Consider the following 6044-nt stretch of genomic DNA (forward strand, 5'->3'; position numbering starts at 1 on the left):
TAAGGAAAAGTTATAATATATTTAGATTTAATGACTTTGTATTTTATTGAATATTTTATGATAGTGATATTGCATTTTATTTATCTAACCGAATGATCAACCCAACCTGACCCGACCTGACCCATTCGGGCGCGAAAGCTATCTACTATTTCTTCAATGATGTGACCAATTTTTCCTTATGAGTCTCAATAGTAGCAAAATAATATGCATCAACATCAACCAAAGTGAACACTCTGAATACCTAATCCACAATATGTAGTCTTAGGATTAATGTGGTAATTAGGAGTAAGAACCCACCATAGACCTTACTAGGATACTACTGGGTACGTTTGTTTATTTGTTTGTTTGTATGTTTATTCTTTTCATGTATATGATACTAACTGTTTTGTTGGAAGATATTGAAAACATACATGTTATTCCAAGTTAGAAAATCGGTTTCGGCGTGGTACTGTTGAGGTCACCCATCCAGCTCCTTTCATCATCAACCACTGCAAACTTAAGGTTAAGGTGTGATGACCGAACTTACAGAGAAAGTGTACATATCTGGGCAACTCTTGATAACCACTTTGGTTAATTCTGGTAGCTCCATGTCACATTTAGTGTGGGAGAAGTAACTAAGATTTGGCAAATGTGCAAGCCTTACTTCTTCCAATTGGTTGAGGGATACAACTTCATTTATTTTTCCATGTGTATGGTCATCTTCAACTACTGCTACCATCATCTTGCATTTGCGTATATCTAGTATCTGTAGACTCGAAAGACCTTTAAGTGTATGGAAAGAGCACATATTGTTTAACTTAGGACAGTCATATATATGCACACTTTTCAGGTTTCTGATTTGTACTCCTTTGGAACCCCACACATGTTCAAGTGAATCGCACTTCTCAACTTAAACTTTTCCAGACTTGGAAATAATGTTTGCAAATCGGACGAAAATATGTTCACCAGTTTGTGACATTTATCAACTTTAAGATATTTTAGTTTACCAAACTGGCTAGATGCAAGTTGGCTGGACCATAACTCGTCAACCCTATCGAGTTCAGAAGCTTCAAGTGTCTCCAGACTAGGAAATGTGACCTACATATTAAAGCAGATAGATATAAAATGAATTTCACTTTTAAAACTATTTATAGATGTTACAGAATTTGACTAACTAGTTCACTAGCTATGTGTTGAAGCATAATTATAGTTGAAATATCTGTTTTTAGTGAATACCGGAAAATGCTTGAAGTTTTCAATTGGTTATCGATGCAACAAAATACCTAAAACTGAACTCGAGATTTGTGTAACCAGACAGGTCAAGACACTTTTATTAATCACTTCGAATAATAAGACTCGCTACAACTATTCAACTAAGTAATTATTTTATAGCGTAAATCTTAGGACTTTTCATTTTCTTAATTGATAAAAATATTCTAACTCGGTGGCTCCAATTCGGGTTGGGATTATAGCCAACAAGGATTGTGCTTATCACACCATAGTCAGTTTTACTATTAGTGTTATCTTATTAGGTATGTATGTTTGCTTGTTTGTTTTATGAAGTAATAGTTTTTCCTTGTTTCCAAGCAGTTTACAGCTAGTTTCTTTAACAACTAGTTCATGACTTGATAAAAAACAGAAATTGATCAAATAACATATCCATGAACAATTATACCTTGTCATCAAAGACCGAAGATGGGCGACCAGTATTATTTTTTTGACAGAAAGTTCTGAAATGTTTTAGCCAACGTAGTCGTAAAACTCTCAATTGAGGGAACTCAACATGATCTATCCCTCTGAAAAAATAAGTGAGCCTGTTCAAACAAAATAGGATTACTTCTTTTAGTTTGAGGAACACAATCCTTTCTTCTGTTGTAGTTGTAGAGGGGCTTTGGATTGAAATAACATCTTCCATCATATGACAGAATTGAATATAGAGCCCTTGTAAATGTACTAGATTTGGAAGGTGATCACACCAAACTTCCTTAATATTGACGACGTACGTGATTGTCAGTTCAGCCAAGCTTGAAAATTCTACCTACAATATTTTAAATAGTGTCAAACATATCTTTAAAGCAATTTAGCACATAGTTAGTGATAATTATGAGATCTTATATAAAAGCACAAGGTTACACCTGGAAATGGCATATGCAACTATAGGTAATGAAGAGCTTTACATTATCTTTCCAGAAACACATCACCGATGAACTTTATAATGCTCACATACATATTATAACTCTCCAGGAAACATTTTAACTTTACCAAAATCCATTGAACAATAAATGCAAGCAACGCGCACCCATATAATATTACAAATTTCTTTAGAACTCTTTAAAAGTTTGAATGAGGCTCAAATACCAACTCCAAGCTTATCCATAATCTATAATGATATTGATCATAAACCTTAAAAACAAAGTAATAAAATGAAGCAAATTTGAGGAGGTGCAAGAATGCTGGAATCATGTTTGGGTCATAGAAGAAATATAACACAACTTAACATTCAAGAGTACATAAGTCATGTTCATAGCTGGAGTATTCTTTAAGTATTGACACTTCAATAATGAAAATCACAACCTTATTTACTACTATCATAAGTTATAGGTCAGGATAAGATTTTGCATTCTATAGTAAGACAATTAAAAAAAACTTTTTCCTGTTAAAAGACTACAAAGTGAAAACATAAATATCTTCTATCAACAAAATCCAAGATAATAACACAAAGATGTTAAAATGTTGGCAATTTAATAATGAAGATGTGGGTAGAGGTAAACCTTGCGGTCGACCAGAGATTGAAACTTTACACCTCTATAGTTAGTCGTAGAAACAATGTTGATCTCTTCAGGACAAAAGGTAGAGAAATTTTGTAAATATTCACGCTTTAACACTTTCAGTTGAGGAAACTCAACTTGCAGGTTGGCCCGTGAAAAGCAAATGAGGCTTTCAACATCATTAAGGATTAATTCGGTTAACTTTGGGAACAGAATCTTATTTTCAGTGGTACTTTCCGGTTTGGTAGGCCATGGATTGAAAATGACTTGTTGCATATTTGTGCAGTATTCTATATGAAGGCTTTCAAGTAGCACGAAATTGTTTGCTACTGACTGTGTAAACAGATAAATAATTTCAGGTAAAACAGATAGATGGATCTTGCGTAACCGGGAAAATGATTTAGTTGGAAGAGCTTGGTTGTTGGGGTGTAATATACCCTTTAAAAGCCACATTTTTTCCATGCGCAACTTTTCTAAATTATTGAAGACACCAGGATCATTCGACGAGCAGTTGTAATCCAAAAGATATTCTATCCCTTCACTATTACAACATTCAACAGTTAAGTTCTTCACTTGCTGAAAACCACCTGGAACTAGCTCCATTAGAGCAATTTTCATGCCATCCCCAGACAAGAATACCTTTTCGGTGTTGTTCCTTAACAATATATCAATGCCACTAGCTAAATGTGTTTCGGTACTCTCATAATTCAGCAAAAGCATCTTGTTATTGAAGGAGCGCGTTTTTTCGTCAATAACTCCAACATAAATCACATACCTTTGTAGTTTTGCAAATAGAGAGTTTTTAGGAAGGATATTTGAAGATGTAACGCGAATCCCTAAATATATTAAGTTAGTCAAGGACTCTAATTCGGAGAGCCTTACATCGCCTTCCTCTTCACCCCACCACTTTGATCCCGTGTCTAGTTCTTCTAGTTGAGACAAACTTGAGATGACACCAGGAGCGATCCTTTCAAGCGAGTGGCAACGACTCAAGTCTAGCAGCTTCAAGTTCGTAAAGTTACCCATATTCATGGGCACCTCTTTAATATCACAATTCCCTAAACTCAATATTTCAAGATTCATAAACTCGCCTGGCCTTATATCTCCAATTTTTTCCATTTTGCAGTCCATACACAATGCGGAAATGTTTCTAGGCAAACAAATTAATAACGATGAGAATGATAATAAAGACATGTTCCACAATTCAACAACTCTTAAGTTTTTCATTCCCTTAAACATGGTGTTCAGTGTCTCTGTAGAGAGATTTGGGCACGCGAGTTGTAGAAGTTCAAGTTTTTGGAAATTCAATACGTGTGAAGGTATCTCAGATAATTCGTTCGATACAACTGAAACAGCATTGCAATCTTTATAGGTTATACCTCTAGGCCATCTATCCTCATGGATCACTATTGCACTAAATTTTTCCATGTTTACCTTTGATGTAGACGCGACTGATATTCCTACCGTTCGCACAACATTGTGTATCTTCACTGTAGATTTTCTGTCGCCATCTAACAACAAAAAGCGACTTTTAAGTTTATCAGTGAGTGCATGTACCCTGTCTCTTGCTCCTATTATTAAGTCGACTCCTCTAAAGAAATCCAACCCAATTCCACAACGCACCAATGCTTCTAGAGGGATATTTGCATATTCCGGGTACAAACAACACAAAATAAATAGTTTCTTGGCTTCATCATCCTCTAACAGATCATAACTTACTTGTAGAGACTTATAAACGTCTTCCTTCACGCCTTCCATATTTTCGGGTACAATAGATCTCTGCATTTTTTTAAGTGTATCATTCCACACTTCATGCCTTTTGTCCTTCAGTGCCCTACCAAGGCACACTATGGCAATGGGTAAACCTCCACACTTTTGTACAATTTCATATGCAGTTTCTTGATATTTTGGATCATGTATCGAATCACCAACCATCTCTAGCATAAGATACCAAGCTTCTGAATGTGTTAATACATCAAGTCGTAAAATGTCATTGCATCCGATTAATTTGCATACATCTTCGCTTCGTGAAGTCAAAAGCACTTTGCAATTGTATTCTTTTCCTAAAGGAATTCCAATTTCCTTCAAATCAATATATTTCCACACATCATCAAGTATCACAAGATTTCCTTTCTTGCTTTGGAGAAGCCGTTTCCATAGTTCATCTGCCCGTCCGTCGAGATTCGGACTTTTGAATCTTAAACCCAACCACTTAGCTAAACCTTCTTGAACCCTATTCAAATCATGTTCTTTGGACACCACTCCAAATACTATCTCATCAAACAATTTCTCCCCTTTCACACACCTCGCAAATTCCTCCACCATTGTTGTCTTTCCTGATCCTCCCATACCACATAAACTTATGATATTTTTGTTGTCATCTTTTAAGCACTTCATCAACTGATTTATGGTAGGCATTCTAGATTCAAAGTTTCTAAAATTTGTTACATATCTGTCTGTTACTACTAGTGGAGGTCTTGGGAAGGATATCCTATGTAGAGTTTCATCTGTTAACTTTACAACCTTCTTAGTCTTCTTCCAAGCCTTCTTGCTTAGCATGTAACGTTTTATAATATTTGGAAACCAACCTTTTAACCCCTTGTTTTCTCTAACTTTATTAAGAAATTCCATAGACTCTTCAATAGTTGTCTCCACATTTATAAACCATTCTTCCACCTGTGGCGCAATAATATCTCCCTTTCTAACGGCTTCTTCAACTCCCAGCTTGACATCTTTTGATTTGATATCTAACTTGTTCATTTGTTTCTCTAAACTTTTAATGTGGTTACTATAGTACAACACATATCCCACGTGACGGTAAGTTTTATCAATAACTTGTTCTCCAACTTTTGCCAGAAGATTACCAGCAAAACCTATAAGTACTTCCATACTTGTGTCTTTATGAATGAGATTTGCACAATCGTCAAAAACCGCCCTGGTGGGAAAAAACAAATATAGTTCATGTTAATAGCCAAATATTAAGCCATGTTTTGTTCATTGTTTTTGTATTCATTGTCTAAGAAAATAGACAAGTATTACCATCATATCACACCTTCTATCAACTTAACTAGTGGATGTTAATAGTACAATGTACTATCTTTTCTTTATATCATTTAACAAAATTTTTAAAGAAAGCACGAAAATGAGCATTTTTTTCAAGGTGTGTTATACCATATAGTCATGTCACGTCCATTTTGTCCATTTCACCAGCATATTCATGGGTTTACATACTAAAATTTACTTGCGTATGATTTAATATTCGAAGACGACAAAAGGTATTTAGGTATACACAGATCT

At 35.0% G+C, this 6044-nt stretch overlaps 1 pseudogene; it reads right to left on the reverse strand.

Annotated features, from left to right (window-relative positions):
• Nucleotides 1-423: 423 nt before the first annotated feature.
• Nucleotides 424-5751, reverse strand: LOC143566840 (putative disease resistance protein At4g27220; annotated as a pseudogene).
• Nucleotides 5752-6044: the final 293 nt, after the last annotated feature.

The sequence above is a fragment of the Bidens hawaiensis genome, unplaced genomic scaffold (assembly GCF_021521415.1).
Source record: "Bidens hawaiensis isolate Kalapana, Puna unplaced genomic scaffold, B.hawaiensis_p1.1 tig00023054_1, whole genome shotgun sequence".
NCBI classification, from domain to species: Eukaryota; Viridiplantae; Streptophyta; class Magnoliopsida; order Asterales; family Asteraceae; genus Bidens; species Bidens hawaiensis.